At 35.7% G+C, this 24,227-nt stretch overlaps 1 protein-coding gene and 1 non-coding gene across 9 annotated transcripts in view; both read right to left on the bottom strand.

The window, feature by feature from the left end:
* The window catches only part of LCLAT1 (lysocardiolipin acyltransferase 1), a 194,295-nt gene that overhangs the window by 50,684 nt on the left and 119,384 nt on the right, over positions 1-24,227 (bottom strand). The gene's annotated exons all lie outside the window — the stretch shown is intronic.
* On the bottom strand, positions 15,912-16,018 carry LOC142870262 (U6 spliceosomal RNA). The gene has a single exon (XR_012918695.1). It is a non-coding gene; the product is annotated as a U6 spliceosomal RNA (small nuclear RNA).

Raw genomic sequence — 24,227 nt, 5'->3', positions numbered from 1 at the left:
AAACAAGGTCAGCATCCAGCCATGTTGAAGAGTACTCTAAGACTACATCCAATAAGAACTATTGTAATTGTGTTGCAATCCTCCAGAGATGACAACATTTTGTTCTCAATAAAACTAAACATGGAACAATATTTCAATCAGAAGACATTATTTAATATTTAAAAAGTGTTTCTGAAGTTCACTGTCATGAAAAATTATGGCAGAAGGAAGCCCCAAGTAAACTTAACTGGAGTTTAATATCTGATGAAATGGAAAGCAGGCCAATTTGCTAAAGGATCAACCTGCCAAATAATCAATTTTCAGAATTTACAAAATGTACTGTTTACCAAAATCTTGTCTAACTATCAAGTTTGTAGTAATTCATAATGGAAAACAAAGACATTTTTGAAAAGCAAATTTTAAAGACTTCTGCAGTTTTATTTGACTGGATTTCAATGGGTCTTTTAATAATTTGCTACAGCTGGACAAAACTGAGGCAGAGAGAGAAGAGGAAACTTAAGGGTAAGGGAGTTTTGAGGCCTCAGACTCCTGGAGTTCTGGCTCCCAACTGTTATAACAGCATCTACAATCAGAATTTTCAGCGACTCTCCTGCCCTCTCCAACCCCCATTTTATGTTCATGAATGATATGGCAGTGGGAAAGAGGCCTCTGAAGAGATTGTTGAGGGGCACAAGCATAGGAACAGAAATTCTAAAGGGACAGAGGAGGAAAACAGGTGTTTTCCCCCAAATTAGGTGTGAGTCCCAGAGACAGAGAAGATTCTCATTAAAAGCTGAAAGCACTTTTCAGGAGGGACTTTCTTCAGGACATTGAAAGTACAGAACCACTTGGCCCTGGTTGGGGTGCGGGAGGGGGATGGTGGTTGGCAATTAAGGGGGCACATGGAGCCACGCCTTAGTCAGCAAAGCAGTGTCTCATGGCCTCTACCAACTTGTACAACTATGAGATGACCTGATCAAAGTGGCTTCCTCATATGAATTGCAGGCCTTCTTCCAGAAGGCTATAGCCTATGACACAGAAATACTTGGAAATTATTGATGGATGCTTAGAGAGAGATGCGAAAGTTTGGCAGCTAGGCTGAAGGAGGCTTCAAGACCAGGACTTTTTTGGTGTTACTATAATCTCATCTGTATCTTTAGGCTAGAAAGACTTGGGCACATTTGGAATGACTGTAAAAACTAAAAGACTGGTTAATTATCTTTTAATCACTGATCCTGGATAAAAATCAAATGGTTCCACCTCTAATGGAGTCCAGTTATTTGTCTAAAAGGAGAGCTGTTGAAAAAAAATGTTTGCCATAAACAACTGAGTTCTTCATACTATATTGTTAGAAGAGGGAGGAAATTATAAACTATTCAAGTTTTGCTTAACTTTTGTATACTTAATTTCTACTTTGTTTTATATGACTACATTATCCTACTTTCTTAGAAAAATCAAGTTAGATAATCCTATTTTTATAAATATGAAAATCTTACAACATTACATGAAGACTTCTCAAACTTCAGAACTTCAAAAGGTTAACTCAACATATCAAAGTCTGTACCTTCAGATCTTAGGATTTTAAATTCAGTACAGCTAATTTCTATTTAAAGTTTCCCTAGAGTGCTTTTCTATTTCTGAGAAATTTTACAATAACAAATAGTTACTAAAAATAATCTCTTTGAAATTACAGTAACTGCATAAGAAAGATGCTGCATTCTATATTTCAACATCATAAAAAAGCACTACGGTGTTTAACCACAAATGGCCTAGAAGTTTTATAAACAAAGAGAAACAAAGATTCCTGAAATCTCAGGAAATCATCATTCTTAGTATTAATATTAAAAGAGATCTCAGAAGTCTTCTAGTTCTATCCTGCTCTTTGTCAATTTTCCCTGAACTACTCTCAAGGCAAAGAATTTTTCCAGAGAAAAAGAATGTCCGTCAGGGTCAAGTATTAGTGACAGGGCATGAAAGGACAAAGTCTGGGATTTACAACAATGTAGTCACTTGAGAGATTGTTTATGTTCAGTGAAATCTAGGGGGTCAAGACTGACCACAAAGAATTGTGAAGTTATTGGGATAAGGATGCGGTGACAGGTGACAGCTCTTCTAAGAACCTTGCATCTGAAGGGAAGAAAGGTAGGGTGGCAGCTAAAGTAGGGGTGAGTGGTGCACAGAGTTATTGTAGTTGTATAGTTTTCTTTATTTTTTCTTTTTAAAGACATTTGAATGACATTAAAGGCTGAAGATAAGGAACCATTAATAAGTTAGAGTTTAAACACACAGCAAAGGTGGGGGTGGTGTTGAGGATAGGCAAGAAAGGCTTGAAATTGCTACTGATACTTTAGAGAATGGAAAAGCTGATCAGAGAAACAGAAAAATGGTCAGCCAGCATTAAGGGTCCTATTGAGATCACCAACTGTACTGGGTTGAATACTGTCCCCTAAAATTCAAGTCCACTGGAACCTCAGAATGTGACCTTATTTGGAAATAGGTTTTTTGCAGATGTAGTTAGTTAGGTCACGATGAAGTTATAGTGGATTAGGATGGGTATCATGAGCAGCACCCTTAAAAGAAGACGAAAGACAGGGAGCAGAAGGCCATATGAAGCTGGAAGCAGAGACTGGAACTATGCAATCATCAGCTAAAAGGGGCAAGAAAGGATTCTTCCCCAGAGCCTTCAGAGGAAGCACGGTCCTATTGATATCTTGATTTCAGGTTTCTAGGTTTCCAAACTTTAAGAGAATAAATTTCTGTTGTTTTAAGCAACGCTGTTTATGGTAATTTGTTACAGCAGCCCTAAAAGACTAACACACCAACCAAGAATTTACTTTGGTAGTAATCTGCATGGTTTGGGGTATTTTCTCCAGCAGAGCTCAAAGCCAGTGCAGGTGTATAAAAGGAAAGCAGGTGGCAAGAATCAGGATTACACCTCTACCAGGTATGTGCCACCCAAGGGCAATAGGGTAACGTGTAGAAGACAGTGGCAAGAGTATGATTCAAAGGATGGACCACGGAGTATAAATGAGATGAAAGAAAGCATGAAGGCAGGAGAATGATTATGGATAGGAAAAAAAGTATGAGGGCATTAAGGGAAAAGAGATCTTGAGAGTTAAGAACAGCCATAAAGGGAGTAAGTTATTGACATTTGGGAATATATGAGATTGTGTTATAGAGTGAGATGTTTCTATTTAATGCCTAACAAGTGGAGTAGTTTCAAAGTGAGTTAGATTCAAACTATGAAGTAGCCTAGATAATGGAGCAATCAAGAAACTGGGCTAAATGGGTTGTCATGGATGGAATAGAAGACTGAGCCAGGTGCTAAGCCTCCCCTATCCAGTGAAATGAACATTGAGGCAGAGGATGAAGAATTGACTGATATTTGCAAGGGATAAACATCGCTGTTACTTAGATGATGAAAGGCTAGAAAAAAAATCAGGATTTTATTCTAAACTCGAGTGCGTAAGTCAGAGGTGAATTAACATCTTAAGGTAGTGAGATAGGAGAGAATGAACAGCCTTCACTTGAGAGGGGCAACAGGAAGAACCATGGGATTAGGAAAGGGCTATGTTTTAATGAAGGCAATAAGGTAGCCTGGTCAACACAGGTAGATGTCTGAAAAATGAGTCCATCACCCTGATAATCCAGAGTATTTCTCATTTACCCCATATTTTTTATAAATTATAACTTGGCTATTAATACCAAGTCATTCTGATACCTAAAACTTTACCTTTATTCACATCCTTTAAGGAAGCCTAGAGTTTTTTGAAATATAGTAATATTGGTTCCTTATCAGGACAGCTATAGTTCTTCCTTTGGCAAATTTTTCCAATCCCCTAAATCGTATATGCCAAAGAACATTGTTGGAAAGATCATTGGTGCTTTATGATATGGTTGAGAAGTAAAGCACATCACTGAAGACACAAGACTTTATATTAGAGTTTAGAATAAAGCTAGTTCTTATGGATTCTAAGTACAGAGTTCTGATGGCCTTAAAAAAGATAAAGGCTGGATTAATTGCCATCTTGGCCAATTAATTTCTTTCTATTTATAGTAGAGACGGGGTCTCACTCTTGCTCAGGCTGGTTTCGAACTCCTGACCTTGAGCAATCTGCCTCAGCCTCCCAGAGTGCTAGGATTACAGGCATGAGCCACCGTGCCTGGCTGGAAAGTTTTTTTTTCTAAGCTGCACCAGTAACTACAACCAAATTCTGTTACTTAGTAAACACACTGTCCGATTATACAAAGGCAGTGAGTTAGAAAGAATTATAGCAAGAAATTCAGAGAACCCTCCAGGATACAGTCAGAGTATGTCCATATGCCATCAAGCTCTACATCATACATAGCAAAGACATTCTTTATCCTTCTTTAAGACTATGACGACATCTGTATCTATCATGCATACTATATGTTGAATGAATTTATTAAGTTGCTCTACTTATTTTGAATGCAATGGCCACACAGTACACATGGTCACCCATGGCATCTAGCACCCCACTGATTAGTACAGTGAAGTTGTCATTGTTCATGCGTGCACATTACAGTCCACTCTCCTTGGTGCCAGGTTACACTGATGTCACAAAACCATTCTTGTTATATTAACTATGGCTGGATACATTCTGGACAGACTTTGCGTACCAATACTTAGGAGCCTGAAAAATCCAGTAGGTGGAAATTTAACAGTATGGCAGAGGCTTGCCACAGAAATGATGATAGCTGGTTTGTTAAGATTTCTTCTTTTCTTTCTATTTTATTCATTTCATTTAATAATACACTGGCCTACTCTGGACAATTTCAGTAGACAGACCTGAAAATTGAGGATTTTATCTTTTCTAATCACCTTTCCCCAGGGTGGGAGTATAATGTTTTAGCATATCTTGTGAGAGACTGCACTGGGGGTTAAAGTGGGGAATCTGAATACAGGTGGATGGACCAGCATCACTGAAACAAGAAGAAAAAAATCAAGTACATGCTCTTTAGGCCTTGGGTAGTGAAAATGGCAGCCAAAGTATACTGCTATTGCAGTGATATAGAAGACTACTTTAGATAGCATTACAATGAAACAATAAAGCCCATAATCTTGAGTTTACAGAAATGGAATGAGTTATAATTGCTATTTGTATAAGTCCAAGATGGCAAAAGAGGTATTAGAAGCATTTGAGAAACTTCTGGTTTAGTTCCTCAAATGAATGCCAAAATTCTGTAAATGCAAATTAAGATCTAAATACTGAGTTTTATTTTAACAATAAGCCACAATAACATCCTTTTAATTAATACCCAATAAATAGCCAGTTATATTTGTTAGCTAATTTAGCTCATCTTAAATTTGTGTGGGACAACACTTTAGAGAAAAACACCAAAGATCTAATTAAAGCATAAAATAAAATGAGCTGGTTCATAGGGCAGAAAAATGGTCAGCAGAATACAAAGAACTGAATTATTAAAAATTTAGTCATAAAAGAGGATGACCTTTATAAGAGAATAGTGATCTGCTCCAATTTATGGAAATGGTATGAGCTATTAGCCAATGGGACTTAAGGCTGCATAAAAGTTAAGAATTCTGAGGCATGTTCCATCAAATTTTGTTACATCTAACATTTCCATTTGCTGTAATTGCTGCTTCTTTGATATTTTCATTCTGAGTTTTCCTCTCCTAGCCAAACCTTCCAGGGCCAATAGCATAAGATGCTACAATTGGTACACAAAGTTCCAACATAGCACAGTGAGTCATTGAGTGAGAAATACGCTAAAAGAAATTTTAAAGAGGAGCCTACAAGGAAAAAATTTAAAAGGGCACCTGGACTTATGGTACATTATAGCATTAGCATCTTAACTATTAGAAAAGCCAAGGTAAAAGCTACATAATAAGCAAAGCTGGATACAATAGAGATTGTGCTTGGAGTAAGCTACTAATAGTTAGAAGAATGCAAATAAGCCAAAAACTAAATACCTTGAGCCATCAAGTTAGGATAATCACCAACAAATACATTTCACTGCTATTGTGAAAAGGACATTATATATCTACATAAAATAATATTCTCCAAAGTGATGGCTGTAGGTTATTAGTCTGACAAAAAATTCTGATATACTTTCCTATAGAAGTTCACTTCTCTCTTAATACAATTTGGTTGTATTGGGTTTGCTTCATTCATTAATTTATTAATTCAGTATCTACTGAACAATTTGACACTGCCCTGGAGTGGGGGGAGAGAGGAGGAGAGGGAAGAAATGGGGGAAGAGGTAAAAATAGAGCCACAGACAGATCCAAGATTCTTGTCCCAAAGGAACTTATAATCTAGTAAGGAAGATAAAACATATTTGCAAATTATGCCATTATTTTTGCTTTTATTATTAATTGGCATGATAATTATACATATTTGCTGGGTGCAGTGTGATGTTTCCATACATACATAAAATGTGTGATGATTAAATCAGGGTAATTAGCATATCTGTCGCCCCAAGCATTTATCATTTCTTTGTGTTGGGAATATTCAAAATCCATTCCCCTAGCTATTTGAAAATATGCAATAAATTATTGTTCATTATAGTCACCCCATAGTGCTATAGAACACTAGAATGTATTTCTCCTATCTAGCTGTACTTTTGTATCCATTAACCAACCTTTAGCTATCCTTCCTCTGTTTCCTTCCATTTCCCTCCCTCTAGCAACCACAATTCTACTCTCTACTTCTATGAGATCAACTTTTTAAGCTTTCACATATGAGTGAGAACATGTAGTATTTGTCTTTCTGTGCCTGGCTTATTTTACTTAACATAATGTCTTCCAAGCTTACCCATGTTGCCACAAATGACAAAATTTAATTCTTTTTTATGGCTGAATAATATTCCATTGTGTATATATACCACATTTTCTTTATCCATTCATCTGTTGATGAACACACGTTAATTCCATATCTTGGCTATTGTGAATAGTGCTGAAATAAACATAGGACTGCATATATCTCTTTGATATACTGATTTTTTTTCCTTTGCCTATATACCCAGAAATTATGTGATTCTTAAGATGAGTTCAACTGTTGTAGGAAGTGAACTAATAGGACTTCCAGCCGAAGATATCAAGAAATGATCATTCTGAGCTAGGCATAAAAGAACAGGGGTATCTGATCAAAGGCAGAAGAGACAGCAGTCTTGCAGGTGGTGGGAAGGAGCGGGGCCTGTGTGAAGAATGTGAAGTCACCACGTTGGATGGAGCTTAAAGTGGAGGGGGGAGCTCAGACTGCATCTGCAGCCTGAGGTTGGAGGGCTCAGCAACACTTTTACTTGGTTTTGTTCAGCTTCCTTTTCTCATTTACCACAACAACTCTTCTAAACTCTCATTAATCACCTCCATCCCCTACCTATTGCACCATCATCAGCTTACCGAATCTCAGATCTGAGAGAGAAAACAGAGCCTGACAGCAAAGCATCCCTTACTTTCTCACCACCTAATCCCCAAACTAAAGTACACATTCATGCTCAACCTTGCCTCCTGCCTTAGAAAATGAGAAATTCTCTGAACTTTAATCTTCTCCCTATCCCCTCCTGATTTCTCAGAAGATTGCTGCATTAATCCTTTTACCTTCAGCTTTTCTCCTATTGAATCTTCTTAGTCTTTAAAAGTACTCAACTCCCTTCTTCATCCTTGACACAGCTTCCTCTTCTATTGACTTCTCTCTTGTCCTCATCAGCAAACTCATTGCAGGAGTCATTTAAATGGCTGTCTCCACTTACATCAATCTTCACTCCACTCAAATGTGGCTTCTGTAATCTGTTCTCTCTTTAAGGTTACCAAATACATTGTAGCCACTGTACCCTAAAGGACTCCTCCCATACTTTGTGTCCAAAGATGTTATTGGTACCTATAATCCAGATAAATTGCTGCTATCTTAGAGAATGTATATCCATTAAAGTCTCTGAGTATCCAACCTTACAAATAGGCCAAGGAAAAGATTGCTGCTGGAAAAGATTGATTCAGATCAATATTTGTGAGTATAAAATCATGACCATTTAAAGCCATATACAGAAAAGACAAGATTTTTTTAAGTCTCAAAATGATTTATGAAGACATAAATAAGACATTTCTTGAGTGATTTGTTCCTAGGAAACATCTTTGTAATTGGGATGAATCATACTCTTTCTACTATATGCCATCATATAGTCCATAAATATCTCACTCATGTATCAAAGGAGATTTAGAAAACATGAGGTGTAATTACTTCTACAGAGTCTCCTTTAAAATGAACATAATTAATGCATAAATCTCAAAATAAGACACTATTTTGAGATAACTGATAATCAGAAAGCCAATAGATTTTATTTTATCTGAGAATAAGTAGTAAACTGCTTAGGAAGATAATAAACTGTTTTAGAATACTAAGAAGGGAACAATTTACTCACCAGTCTTGGAGTATTTATAAAGTCATAAATACTACTTTCACAATTCTCACTATTTCTGATTCCTTTTATTTTCTACTTTGTTAGAAGTGATACTTCATGACAAGTAACAATAACTCTCTCTAACTTAGCTCTTGGCACTTAAAAAGATGAACTCTGGACTCTAACCAGGCCAGTCTCCACTGCTGAATAGCTAACCCTGACTGTACCCTCTCAATTTCTTTACCAATTCAAATCCTACCATTCCTCAAGATCAATTCAAAGTCCAGTTCCCTAAGCTCTGTCTCTTATTCTGCTAGCCACTATGGCTTTTCTTTACTCTTCACTTGTATATTATTTCTAGGCACTGGCTTGCACACTAACTTTCAAAATGTGTGAATAGGGAGGTATTCATCATAAATTTTTATTCTGATGCTGTCACCCGTATACCTTGAACAGAGGATATTAACCATAAGACTTGGGCCTTACCTAAGATTCAGACTATATGGATTTACAACAAAGATATTTTCTTTAGAATATTTAAATACAAACACCTCTAATACATAAAAATTTCAAGATAATACATATAGGACAAGCTTTTTATAACATGTTTCCCTTTGCCTAAACTCTTCATCAAGTCTAAGCAAAAGTCACAGTGTTTCCTATTTATTTCAGTTCTTTCTAATGTCCATCCCCCTAAAGTTTTAAAATATAAGCATTTATTAAAACTTATTTAGGCATATGAGTTACCACAGTCTACTTCAATTACTAAAGTAACTAACAATGGAACCAACATATTAAAGATGCTTTTTACTGATCAGAAAGGTTATTACTAATTTCTGTAACTTAAATTAATTGGTAAACTTTGGAAACTTCATTTGGATTGAACACTATGAATCTGTTGTGGTCACTAAGATATCATTCTGGATGAAAATAAGCAAATTTCATGACGTAGAAAAAAAATGGTCAATTCCTTTTTAAGCACTATGGGTTATAGTTTATGAGTAATTTACATGTACTCACACCAGGAATAGTATGAAGTTCCTCTCCTGAGTGGAAGCATATAACAGCTAAGTTGGTAGATATTAATAATAATGACATCTAAGATCAGTTTGCAAAAATAGGAATAGTCTGTTGTCTAGCTTTGAGGAATGCTGGTTAACTGAACTTAGTCAAATCTGCTACCAAAGAGGAGTGGTAACTATGTCTGGAAAAGGCATTGACTAACACTTCTTCCACTGTTAGTTAGCTCTTGCCATTATAAATTACCACGATCTTAATACAATGAGAAAAATACAAGAAGGCCCCTTACACCTTGCCTTCTAAGAAGGTCAGTGCTAAGGTTTATGTTTGACTAGAGCAGCTTTCCTTAGCTTGGATAATAACATGCCTTCCCTTCAAGCCCTATTCATACGTATACTTTATTACCTGACTTTGGCACTGTGGGCCATGTTTCATTTATTTTATCTTCTGCTAAAGGCCATTTAAAATTCTATAAGGAAATAGGGAAGATATAAGTCATAAATAAATCATGAATATGAATATAGGATTTTTTTTTTTTTTTTTTGAGACAGACTCTCACTCACTCTGCCCAGGCTAGAGGGACGTGGTGTCAGCCTAGCTCACAGCAACCTCAAACTCATGGGCTTGAGCAATCCTGCTGCCTCAGCCTCCCAAGTAACTGGGACTACATGCACGTGCCACCGCGCCTGGCTAATTTTTTCTATATATTTTTAGTTGGCCAATTAATTTCTTTCTATTTTTAGTAGAGACGGTGTCTTGTTCTTGCTCAGGCTGGTCTCCAACTCCTGAGCTCAAATGATCCACCCACCTCAGCCTCCCAGAGTGCTAGGATTATAGGCGTAAGCCACCACGCCCAGCCTGAATATAGGATTTTTAAATTTTTGCACAACAGCCCCCAAATTCTGCAAAACCCCAAACTGTTTTCAGGCTACATTTATACAATGAAAAATTAATCCAAAGAATTGAGAGTTTTTGGAGACAAAATCTATCACTTCAGAGAACGTGGTTGTGAACCTACAGATAAGACAAAGAACTCTCAACACAAATTTCTCACATTTACTGTCTAAAAAATTGTGTGACACCTCACACTATCAAGGGCTAGTTGTTTAAAAACCAACAAATACCCATGTACTGTAGATTATTTGAAAATACATTATATATGCTAAGTAATAAATAATCAGGAATCATAGACAGATGTTTACTTAATAACAGTACTCAGAGATTAGAGAAAAGCATTTTAGGCATCACAATCAGGCATGTAACATTAACAACAGAAATAATGGTCACAGTCAAAGAAGAATAGCACAAACACGAAGCTGGCTGTCAAGAGATTTAAGATAGCTATTCTTTTCAATAAAATATTGAAAGAAAAGGATCCAACAAATTGTAGATTACTATTTGTTCATTATAATTAAATAAGACTACAATTGGAAAGGGTCCTTATAAAACAAATATTGAGAAAGAAATGTAAATCAGTGGTTTCACTATTTTCTCTTTCAATTACCATTCTCTATTTAAAAAAGATGAATGAACTACAATTAATTGTTTAGATTAAGTTACTAATTATCACAAAATAAAACACACTAAAGTACATATTTTCTGACAGATTCTCCAAGTCAATGATCTTACTAGGTAGGATAATCCTTGGAATTCACTCTAGGTAGTTAAACGTAATATTCTTGCATTAAAGGAATTGAGGACTCATATGCTTGACTCTCCTAAATAACTTCATTAGGGAAAGGCAGTAGAATTAGAAAATTACTGACATCCTTTCAACATCTTACACTTTATGCAGTACAGAGCAGCCAGCTTATGTAACAGCACCAAACTAGTTTCAGCCCAGATTCTACAACAAAGTGAGTTTGGGTGCTTTTAGCAGTCAAATAAGTATAGGAAGCCTGTGTAGGAAGCAAAATGTATATAATAATATTTTATATAATATATAACTTTATATATAATATATAAAAATATGCAAAATAAAATGGAGAAAAGGACTCTAATTTAGAGAGTCAAACAATTTTTCAGATATTCAGTATTAATAAATGATTTCTGTATTTAGTTTCATGTTTTTGTGGAACTTTTTTTCATAAGAATCTATTTTTTAAAAGTGAACTTGGTTTCACATGTGTGCATACACACACCCAGCAAGGTTAGTATTATTTTAACATTAATTTATGGTACTTAAAACAAATATCAATTTATTTGTTATAATATCAATTATTACAGCTGGCTGGTGTTAGAGCAACAGTATATAACCCCAATTTATTAAGAAAAATACAAGAAAAGATCCTAATAACTAGAAAAAATGCAGAAAGAATATTTTGTAGAAGGAAGAAAAAAATCTATAAAGCTAAAAGAAAAAGCCCAACCTTAATAAGTAAGGAAGTGGACACATGTCCAGAATAAAAGAGGAACAAGAAAAACCTTTTTTGGACAAACCCAAAAAAGAAATATAATACATTCACAATGAAATTCCATACTGTACAAAACCAAAAAGTAAGCATAAGCTCCTGTTAAGATGAATTTCTGGATTCAAGGGTCCACAGGGTTTAGATTCAGGCTAAAATCACCTTCACTGAGAATAAATTTTGATTTTCATATGAACAGGAGGCTAAAGTATATTGTTACATACATTTTGCATATTCACCCAAAACTCTTATATATCTTGCTCCAAACAACGTTCTAGAGACATAAACATGTAGTGTACATCTGCCACACAGTGAGTTAAGAGCATCATGACAGCACAGCAATTCACATTCTCTGCTGTTACCTCTCACTTTTGCCCTCATGGGGAAAATTGACAGAGCATTTCAATGTATGTAACAATATTCTTTATGGTCAGTGTACAGTCTACGGAAAGTTATCACTCAAAGGCAATTCCACAAAGTTTACTTACAAAAGCTTCTTCCACAATTCTGAATATTAAAATAAACATATTTTGTAAATGTCACTGTTAGCATTTTTCAGTGTGTTACTCTTAAATAATATAAACATAACAGGACACCAATATTTAGACACAGACATGCCTTTTGAATGCGTAAAATACAACATGTATATAATTTTCACTCATCCATGAAGGTGATTCTAACTAATAAAAACATATATTTGAAAATATATTTATAAATGGTGCCATAAGACATGCAGTAAGTATAACCCAGGCCTGCCTTTACAATAGCAGGCATTTATTACAGCTGGCTGGTGTTAGAGCAACAGTATATAACCCCAGGACGAAATGCTTCTCCTATTGAAGAGAGGCACAGGCTGCCATAACTGTCTCTTTAGCACCATCTCAGAATATGAAACTCAATGAGATACCAATAAACCATGGAAGCATTTAATTAAGAGCCATATTTCCACACTGAATTTTATATGATCAAATGTCAAGACCTTACTCATTTATTTCTCTATTAAAGGTGTACATAATCTAAAATAAATAAATAATTCACCCCTTTATCCTTTACTAGTTAAAAAAGGCAGTATCTTAAGATAGTTATTACCCACTATGCCTCAGGTGGCCCTCTGGCACTGCCACAAATCTCACCTCTGTTGCAACGAAGGGGCCCTACATAAATTAATATCTTAATTATCTGATCTCTAGACTGAAGGTTGGTAGGGGGCATTACTAATCAGATGTGCATATGTGTATGTGAGTCACTGAAAATAGATCTATAAAAATTTGTATAAAATCATAAATTTACTGAGTACCTAAAATATTCACGGCACTATATTAGATATAAAACAAACAAGACATAGTATCTATCCTAATGGAGCTCAAAGTCCAAAGAGATATAAAGACAGAGAAAGAGAATGAGAACAAAAAATAAAATCATGGGTTACAAAAGAATATGAAAAAAGTGATTAAGATAAATGCATAGATTATGATGAGAATAAGAAGAGGGAACCCCAATAATTTGGAGAGGTCAGGAAATTATTTGAAGTGGAAAAGGCACTTGAACAGAGGGTTGGGAACAGTTTAGGAGATTAAACAGCATGAGAAAAGTGAGTCCCATTTAGCTGGTCTGAAGGGAGGGCATGGAATCCCAGCAAGAAACAAGACCAACAAGGCCACACAGACCAGGACCTGAACTTTGGGCAATGTCCACTTACTATGTAAGGCACTATTTTGTTAAGCATTGTAGAAGACACAAAAAACACATAAATCCCAATTGCTTTCTGAGGAACATACTGGCAAACCTACTGGGAGGTAGGGCAGCCTTCAATTTATGTGTGAAATATGTTAGGCTTTTTAACTTCCCTAAGAGAATCCTACTCCCAGCTATACCTAATACTAAAGCCCTTGGTTCTGAACTTAATTCATAATATAAAATATGTGTAGAGCAGATGCTTTACAAGGAGTAACCAAACTTAGTGTGAATTGATTCTCATCCAAACCTCAGAAAGCAAAATACTTTTTATGGAGAATGGTTTGAAGGAAATGCAGTCTATCTATACTTTTAGAGTTGAGACCCTGTAAATCCATATAGAGTACCAGTGTTTTGACCGTTTATAAGATTGCTTTTTCTCATTATGCCATTAGCCAACACGGATGAACACTACAATGAGGCTATGTGGATTAACCCTAAAATTTTTATTATATTTCATATAAAGATGCTGTTGAGGATCTTAGTCATGACAATGTACAATGTTCTCTTTGTGAAGAATCATGGGAGAAATTTCTCTGAAGTCTTTCAGAAATCCTTTTGCTGAGCATCTGGTTTGCTTTAATCTTATGGACTTGGTCAATGATACCATTCAGTTTCCCCTCTATAAAAGGAAAACTCAGCCAATTTTTGAATCCATATTTTATAGGAATATATAAACTTATATGTTTTGTATACTAAACTCACATCTAGTTTTTAAAATGTTTACCCTTATTTTCCCTTTACCTTGATTGCTTATGTTTTGCTGTCATTATTATATCATACATATTTGTCAGTTTAAGTCTTTATTGGAACATAACAGGGTATAAAATTAGTTTGACCAATTAGTTGATTGGCTCAAAAAGTTTACAGAGTATTACATGCTGAAGGCTGGAGATAAAAAGTCAGTGAAATAGATTTGATTCTTATGGTGAGGAAACTGAAAGTTAACAGATGAAATAGACAACTAAACTAGGATTAACACAGTAAGAAAAATGTACATATGTCAAATATTAGTAGGAAAAACATCCATATAGGGAACATAAAGCTAGGGACCTATCCAAACCCTAGGACAGTTGGGAAGGCTTTTCAAATGAAATGTCTACCTTAGGTGACACGTACAGGCTGAGAAGGAGCCTATGGCTACAATGGAGAAGGCTCAGAGCAGAGCACTGTGCATTCTAGGAAAGGAGTGTGGTTCAGTAAGGCTAGAACAAATGGTACAATTAGGGAGATGGAGGACAAGGCCAGAGAGATACGTCATAGAGGGCCTGGCAAATCATGTTAAAGGAGATTTAACATGGGAGCACTGTGAAACCTAGAGAGGATTTCGGCCAGGAGATGACACAATCAGATTTGTACTGTAACATTTATTGAGTGCTTACTATTTTTCCAGGCACTGTAATAAGTGCTTTATGTATATGATTTCAATGAATCCTCACAAGAGCCCTATGAAGTCACGTAAAGTAAGTACTATTATTATTCCTATTTTACAGATAATAAAGCTGAGGCTGAGGGAAAGTAACCTGACCAATTACACTGCTAATCCTGGTGAAACTGTAATTCTAACCCAGGTTTTCTGACTCTAGAACCTGAGCATCTATCTTAGTGTGCTGCCAGCCCCTTTTCATAAAAAGGCTTGATGCTCCAGCTATAATGTGGAGACAGGAATAGGCAAGAGCAGAATTGGAAAGACTAGCTGAGCACTTGTATGATAATTCAGGGGAGATATGATAGATGCCCAGATGAGAATGCCATTAAGAATGAAAAGAATTAACTTGAGAGAGATTTAGAAGGTAGAATCAAAAGGCCTTGTTTGGGATTTCACTGTATGTGAGAAGGCAGACAGGTGAGCCAAAAATGACTTCCAGGTTTCTGGCCTGAGCACCTGAGTCAGTGATACACACTGGTTAAGACAAAGGCTTTATAGCTAGACTCCCAGCTCTGTCACTTAAAAGCGGAATGATCTTGGACCATTTAACTTCTCTGTATCTCAGTTTCATCATGCATAAAATGGAGATGACAATACTTCCTTCCAAAATTAAATGACTAATTCATGTGAAGCACTTAGAATAATCTTGGCACATAAGCTAAGCACTCAGTGTTAGCAATAATTATTATCATCAGCACCATGGCACAGGGAATATAAAAGGAAAAACAGTTTAGGGAGAAATGACGAATTCAATGTTGGACATATTGAAGCTGAAGTGCCTGCAGAACCTTCTAGTAGGCAAAGGGTGCACATACGGCTCTGAACTAAGAAAGAGCTTTTGGACTTAGGATTTAGACTTAGGAGTCATGAGCACATGGGTGAAAAAATTTTTAATTTTTTATGTTTTCATATTATGAGGGTACAAATATTATTAGGGTTACATATATTGCCTCTGCCATTCCAAAAATATGGAATGCTTCACAAATTTGCGTGTCATCCTTGCGCAGGGGCCATGCTAATCTTCTCTGTATCGTTCCAATTTTAGTGTATGTGCTGCCGAAGCGAGCACCACATGGGTGAAAATTTAAGCCACTAACCTCATGACATGCCCAGGGAATCTCCCATGTGTGGAATGAGAGAAGAAAGGAATCTAGGAGGGCCTTATGTGGAATAAAGACATTCAAGGGACAGATAGATAAAAAGAACCTGCAAAGGAATCTAAGAAGTGACCAGAGAAGCAGGAGAAAAAAATGGAAAAGAAAAATGGAAAAGCCAATGGAAGAGTATATATCAAGAAGAATCAATAGTGCTAAATGTTGCTAAGAGGGGAAATAAAATAAAAGTAGAAAGTATTCATTGGGTTTAGAAATAAAAATATTTGTTCTTAATGGTCTAGGTCATATGCCCTTTGTTGTCATTTTAGGAAGGTAAAATGTAAAGTAGCTATTAACAAAGGTCTGTGCTAAGAGTCCTATTACTTTAATTCAGTAATTAGACTTGGAAATTTATCCTAAGGAAAAATCACTGAAATTTATACATACTTTGGTATTATTCATAAGGGTGGAAAATGGCAAATAACTTTAATTTTGAACAATAGAGACTAGTTAAATAAATAGTGGCCCCTCTATCTGATAGAATAATATGCATACATTAACATTATCCGTACTTAGAAAAAAGTATGTAAGAAAGAGGAGAAAATGTTCACAGTATACTAAATTAAAAAAACAACTTTACAAAACAAAATATAACTCTAGTTTTGTTTAATATATATGTTTACATGTTGAAAAACAGAAGAATACTACATGTTAAAAGATTTACACTTAATATTTCTGAGAAGTGATGGGTAAGACTATGAGTATCTTTATTTTCTTTTTATAATCAATTTTGCAATTTTTTAATAATACATTCTATTTTAATAAAAAATAAGCCAGCCACTGTTGAGAAAAATCAGTTCATCCATTTGAGATTTCATTATAAAAAGAAAGAAAAAGATGGAATCACAATTGAAAGAATATTTTGAGTGTCATGTTTTTTTATTTTAAAGATTAGAGAAATGGAACAGGAATTAGTAAATGCAGGAATCAAAAAAGAAAAATAGCTTTACAAAGAGGAAATCCTTTATGCAGTCTTCCATTTACATAAAACTCACAGTAGAGCCAAAGATATCAGGGAGAAATCTTGAAAAGAGATTAAAAAAAAAGCTACAAAGAAGAAATTTTTGTAGTGTTTGAAAAACTATAAACTTATTACACAGTGGAAAAGAACATGGGGTTTGGCATCAGATAAACCTGAGTATTTATTATGGTACCTCCGCTCAGCAGCTGTATGACCCTCGAGTGAGCCATTCTCTATAGGTACAGCACAAGGCAAACTACTACCAAGCTCAGGTAGAAAAATTAAGTGATTTGTCTGAGAATAGTTTAAGGGGTAGCTATAAGCCCAGGTCCTCAACATCAGACTGATTCAGCAAGTCTGAGTTTGGACCAGATTATATGTGTTTTTAAAAATCTCCAGGGTTTCTTCTGCATGGGCAAGGTAAAGAAATATGTACACAACACAATGTCTGGCACATCATAGATACTTGATAAAAGTTAGATGGTTGTTTTTATGTACAAATATAAGGCTTCTATCATTTTTTCATTAAGGTTGTCATGACTTTTTTTACTAAGCACAATGACAAGATCTGTCCTAAATGACCAGCTCAGATGTTTTGCTATTGGGGGCGGGGGAGGAGGAAGAGGACTAAAATGAAAACAATATAATTACCCTTTATGATCTACAGCAATACCATGGCATTTGAAGATTCAACATGAAGAGACCCCAAAGGTCTCTGACATATGGTAATGTATAATTTTGCTGAGGCAAATTCGATTAATTTCTGCTTCATGATGAGTAAGTCACCAGGTCACTTAGGTGATCTGTGTGCTTACCAACTCATCAGTATCCAAATCTCATTTAGGTTTTATTGTACTTTATCATCATAAATAGACAAAAGAGTTCTTCCTTGTAAAATGGCCTCAAAAGAAATCCAACTGCTAATCTACAAAGATATTTGCAAATTTGGGAAAATGGAAAAGGTCTCGGAAAATATTCTAGCAAATGTCAAAGGTCTGCTGTACAATCACATCTTTCGTAACATAAGGGAAAGGTCTTATCCTATTTCATAAATAGTTTCCAGCAATAAAAAGCCACATGAAAAGGTCAGAGTCATATAGGAGTAACATTTATCGGGTGTCGGGAGGGTGGGAGGACGGAGGAGGGGATGGGTATATACAACCACAACGAGTAAGATGTGCAACATTTGGGGGATGGACACGCTTGAAGCTCTTACTTGAGGGGGGAGGGGGGTATGGGCAATATATGTAATCTTAACACTTGTACCCCCATAATATGCTAAAATAAAAAAATATATATAAATAAATAAAATTAAAAAAAGGTCAGAGTGCATGATATATAATGCACCGAATATTTCAATAATTTGTCTGCCTTTCTTCCTTCCCTTGCCTCCTAAAACAAGGAAGGCTGTTAGAAAGGGTAAGGGAATGCAACCCTGGAAAAGGCTTGCTGACTAAGATGAATGCAATGTGAGTCATAGTAACTGGTAGCTCCTGTGGAGCATTGTTAGCCCCTCCACTACAGGCAACAGACTGGATTGTCAGTGGATAGTTGTGCACTGAGCAAGGAAGTCCAAGAAATTAAAATAGTCTAACAATGCAGTTGAAGACCAAGCTGTCTGTGATTGGGATAATGCTTTTACTTCTTAGGTAACCACCAACATTCTCAGAGCACATAAGAAATACTGTAGACCAAAATGAGAGATCCCAAAACACGACTATCAGATACTATTAATATATATGTAACTTGGGTATTAAATCTGCAATTCTCTCCCCTTGAATTCAGACTGAAGGGTTTTCTTCAGGTGTGCTGATCCAAATTACATAGTGGAAATTTTTAGTGGTTAAAATAGAAGAATACTTCATATTTAGAATACAAAATATGGACTGTTTTACTTTGAATTAAAAAGATTTCAAACCTAAAACTTAGATATATCTATATGATGACTTAGAGTCTTAATACATGAGCTGATTTACTTGAGTGACTTGATTTAGAAATGAACAAACTAAAAACATGACTATTTGAAGGCAGGAATTAAGTTTTTAAAATTAATAATGGCTCCAAACAATCTTCCTAAATATTGTCTATTACTTTATACCCCCAATCTTCAGCTCAATCAGGTAGACTTTTGCTGGTTTACTGCTCAGGTCCATACTGGCCCTAACTCTGTGCCCTTTCTTGTATTCTTCCTCAGTCTTATTCATTTTTTTCTGACTATCTGAATCACATACAATCTCTTATGTCCAAGTGAAATTCAGCTTTCTTCAAGAAGCCTTGCCTGGGCATTTCAATATAACATGATCTCTTATTACTGAATACTCTTGTAATTATTCAGCATAATATCTACATATTATATACCATAAAACTGCAGTCCCCATGGTATTGGTCCGTGGCCTATTAGGAAAACAGGGCCATGAATCACTTCCTGAGCTCTGCTTTCCCACATCTCCCCCACACCAACCCATGGAAAAATTGTCTTCCATGAAACTGGTCCTTGGTGTCAAAAAGGTTGGGGACTGCTGCCATAAAATACAGCATTTAACTGTCTTGTTTTATATAATTTTTTAGGTTTTTCCATGTGTATTATTATTATCCATACATACAGCCTATAAATTCCTTGAAGACAGGGTTATATCTTAAACAAGATATGCCCTGACAAATACATAGGGTTTTATCCTCCACCCCCAACTACTCTAACCTAATCTCAAGTTATTTCAATTGTGAATACATGTGCTGCCTAATGGTTAATTATTACATGGATACAACTCAATAACTGACATATAAAATGTTTAAGAAAATCAAATAATGAGTGGACTAAATCATTACTGTTTGAAATCAAAGAGTTATTAAAAATGAATGAATATAAATAATTTTGGTTCAGTGACTCAGAGGTTTAAAAGTATGTGATAAATGTATTATAGTTGTGTAATTAAAATGACCAAAAAAAAAAAGGCCTTCCTCATGTGAAAGCCTCCTTCCTCTAAGTTAGCAACTTCCTTTTGAGATAAGATTATTCTAGAACCAAAAAAAAAAAATTTATGTAATTACATATTGAAAGGTTCTGTGGTTAGAGGTGTGTATGAAATAAATCATCCAAGGCAAATATCTACCAGTGTAATACATAATACTCTGTGAAGAACATGCTAGGATAACTATGTTGTCTGTCTTTTCAGATGTAAGAAAAAAATATTCAACTCAACTAATACTGATTGAGGCTTTATTATGTGCTGGGTGTTCCATATCCTCAAAAAAAGGGTAAAGGAAGTATAAATACGGTAGAAATTAGGGTACATTTTTCGTAGTTACTATTACAAAAACAACATATTTGTGAAATGTTACATATTTAGTATTATATTTTATGATAGGTGTGTGTTTTCCAAGAGTTCTTAATCTTGGTGAAATATATTCTAAATAGAAGCACAGAAACTACTTTCCATTTACTTTCTGGTTAAGATTTTATCCTAAACTTGATGTTCTGAACATCTTATTTGCTGATTTGTGCCACCTGCCCAATACATGGCAGCAAAATTGAGTTCAGTTATAAGTATGAACAGTAGAGATGCTGCTTTGTGGTACTTTGTTTTAATATGCGGTCTCCAGGATTCCACTGGAATATTTATTTACAATGACCATCTGTTCTAACAGCAATCTTCCTTTATTGTCAAAAGCAGATTAAAGTTCTAAAGATCAGCAAGCTACACTAAGCCCCTTTCTGGGTCTTAGATTCCTTTTCTAAAGGGTCACTCTAGACTAGATGTCCTTCCAGGATCCTCTTCACTTCTGATCCTTAATGAAACTTTCTCTCTCCTTGTTCACTTGACCCCTGCCCAGCAATCAGAATTGCCTTCTACTCCCCTACCGATGCCCTCTTAGCTTCTGCTTCTCCCCCCACCATCATCTCAGGCAGTATCATGACCATCATCCTTCTGTGATCTGATCATTTAGCCTCTTTTTTTTTTCCTTTCAGTGAAATTGTTTCTTGAATAAAATCATCCAGCTCACTATTGTTGCAAAGGTAATAATAATAGTTATGATTTGGAGACTTTGTTAATTAAAATCATACTATAAATATAAAGGCCAAAATATTATAGTAGCAAGAGCATGGGGTATTCAGTTAGACAAACTGTATTCCAAAAACTTTGATAAGGTTCTTCCCCTCAATTTCTGCTTCAGTTTTGCACTATGAGTTAAACATTAATAATGATAACTACCACGTAGGATTGTTGAGAAGACTAACTGACCTTAGGCATATAAAACACTTAGCATAATGCTTGATTCTTAGTAAATGTTCAATTAATGTTAGCTGCTATTATGATTATAATTATCCTCATGTTTTTAAATTTAGAATTTTATTATTATTATATTGTCCAGGTCCCATTCTATGTTTCTAACTCAAGCAAATGAAATCATATAACTATATTTTTTTAACTGAAGCAAATGGAATTATCTCTGTTTCTCTTTTTTACTGATATACTGGGAGGGTGGGTGGCAATCAATCCGTTGCCAGTTCTAGCAAGAAAAATTACATAAAATGGTTGATTACTGCTTTTAGTGATGACTAAGTAATATATATCCATCAAAGTTATAAATCAGTTTGCTACTAAAATATTTTCCAGATTTCAAAACAGAGCTCTCTATATATGTCCTTTATCCTCTATGAAATAATCTCTCAATTACTCTGCTTACATTTAGGAAGATATTTATTAGCAAAAGATGTACACTTTAGCATATTTTTTTTTTTTTTTTGGAGACAGAGTCTCACTTTGTCGCCCAGGCTAGAGTGAGTGCCGTGGCGTCAGCCTAGCTCACAGCAACCTCAAACTCCTGGGCTCGAGTGATCCTTCTGCCTCAGCCTCCCGGGTAGCTGGGACTACAGGCATGCGCCACCATGCCCGGCTAATTTTTTATATATATATCAGTTGGCCAATTAATTTCTTTCTATTTATAGTAGAGACGGGGTCTCGCTCTTGCTCAGGCTGGTTTTGAACTCCTGACCTTGAGCAATCCGCCCGCCTCGGCCTCCCAAGAGCTAGGATTACAGGCGTGAACCACAGCGCCCGGCCCAAGCATATTTTTTAAAACAGAAATCCAGTCAGTGAATGTGTTCCATTACGTCAGAAATACCTTTAAAGAAATCATTAAATACTATAAAATAAAAAAACACTATTAAGAAAGAAGGGTTGAATCTAAGGTAGATGCCACAGTAAATGGTATCACATTTTTTTTTTTTATTTCAGCATATTATGGGCATACAAATGTTTAGGTTACATGTGTTGCCTTTCCTCCCCTTGCCGCCTCCCCGGAGCCAGAGCTTCAAGCACATACATGCCCCAGATGGTGCATCACACTCATTATCTATGTACAAACCCATACTCACCTCCCCACACCCATTTGCCCAATGTCTGGTAAATGTTATTCCTATATGGCCACTTAGGTGTTGATCACTTAATACCAATTTGCTGGTGACTACATGTGGTGCTTATTTTTCCGTTCTTGGGATACTTCACTTAGTAGAATGGTTTCCAGCTCTATCCAGGAAAATGCAAGAGGTGATAGTTCACCACTGTTTTTTGTGGCTGAGTAGAACTCCATGGTATACATATACTACATTTTATTAATACACTCCTGTGTATTGATGGGCACTTGCGTTGTTTCCATAGCTTTGCAATTGTGAATTGTGCTGCTAAAAACATTCGAGTGCAGATGTCTTTTTATAAAGGGTCCTTTGTTCTTTTGGGTAGATGCCCAGTAATAGGGTTGTTGGATGAAATGATAGATCTACTTGTATCGCTTTAAGGTATCTCCATATTGCTTTCCACAGAGGTTGCACTAGTGTGCAGTCCCACCAACAGTGTAGGAGTGTTCCTATCTCTCTGCATCCATGCCAACATTTATTGTTTTGGGACTTTTTGATAAAGGCCATTCTCACTGGAGACAGGTGATAGCTCATTGTGCTTTTGATTTGCATTTCCCTGATGATTAGAGATGTTGAGCATTTTTTCATATGTTTGTTGGCCATTATTCTGTCGTCTTTTGAAAAGTTTCTGTTCATGTCCATTGCCCACTTTTTGATAGGGTTTTTTGATTTTTTTCTTGCTGATTTTTCTGAGTTCTAAATAGATTCTGGTTATCAGCCCTTTACTGGATGTGTAGTATGCGAAAATTTTTTCCCATTCTGTAGGTTGTCTGTTTGCTCTCATGACAGTTTCTTTGGCTGTGCAGAAGCTTTTTAGTTTAATCAGGTCCCATTTATTTATTTTTGTTGTTGCTGTGATTGCCTTTGGGGTCTTCTTCATGAATTCTTTGCCCAGGCCAATGTCTAGAAGAGTATTTCCAACGTTTTCCTCTAGAATTCTAATAGTTTCACACCTTAGGTTTAAGTCTGTTACCCAGTGTGAGTTGATTTTTGTGAGAGGTGAAAGGTAGGGATCCTGCTTCGGTCTTCTACATGTGGCTATCCAGTTTTCCCAGAACCATTTATTGAATAAGTATTCTTTTCCCCAGTGTATGTTTTTGTCTGCTTTTTCAAAGATTAGATGGCCACATGAGGATGGTTTTCTATCTGGGTTCTCTGTTTTGTTCCACTGGTCAATGTCCCTGTTCTTGTGCCAGTTGCAGGCTGTTTTAATTACTATAGCCTTGTAGTATAGTTTGAAGTCTGGTAAATTGATACCTTCCATTTTGTTTTTATTGCCTAGGATTGATTTTGCTATATGGGGTCTTCTCTGGTTCCATACTAAGCATAAAATTATTTTTTCCATTATCTGTGAAAAATGATGATGATATTTTAATAGAGATTGCACTGACTCTGTAGAACACTTTGGATCATATAGACATTTTAACAATGTTGATTCTGCCGACCCATAATCATAGTATGGTTTCCCACCTGTTTACATCCTCTGCTATTTCCTTACTCAGTGTTTCATAGTTCTCCCTGTAGAGGTCTTTTACCTCCTTAGTTAAATATATTCCTAGGTACTTTATTTTCTTTGTTGCTGTTGTGAAGGGAATTGAGTCTTTGACTTGGTTCTCAGTTTGACTGTTATTGCTGTATATGAATGCCTCTGATTTGTGTGTATTGATTTTGTATGAGACTTTACTAAATTCATTTATCAATTCAAGGAGTCTCCTGGTTGAATCCTTACAGTTTTCTAGGTATAATA

This window comes from Microcebus murinus, chromosome 3 (assembly GCF_040939455.1).
Source record: "Microcebus murinus isolate Inina chromosome 3, M.murinus_Inina_mat1.0, whole genome shotgun sequence".
NCBI lineage: Eukaryota > Metazoa > Chordata > Mammalia > Primates > Cheirogaleidae > Microcebus > Microcebus murinus.
This window is presented reverse-complemented; position numbering and strand designations above follow the sequence as displayed.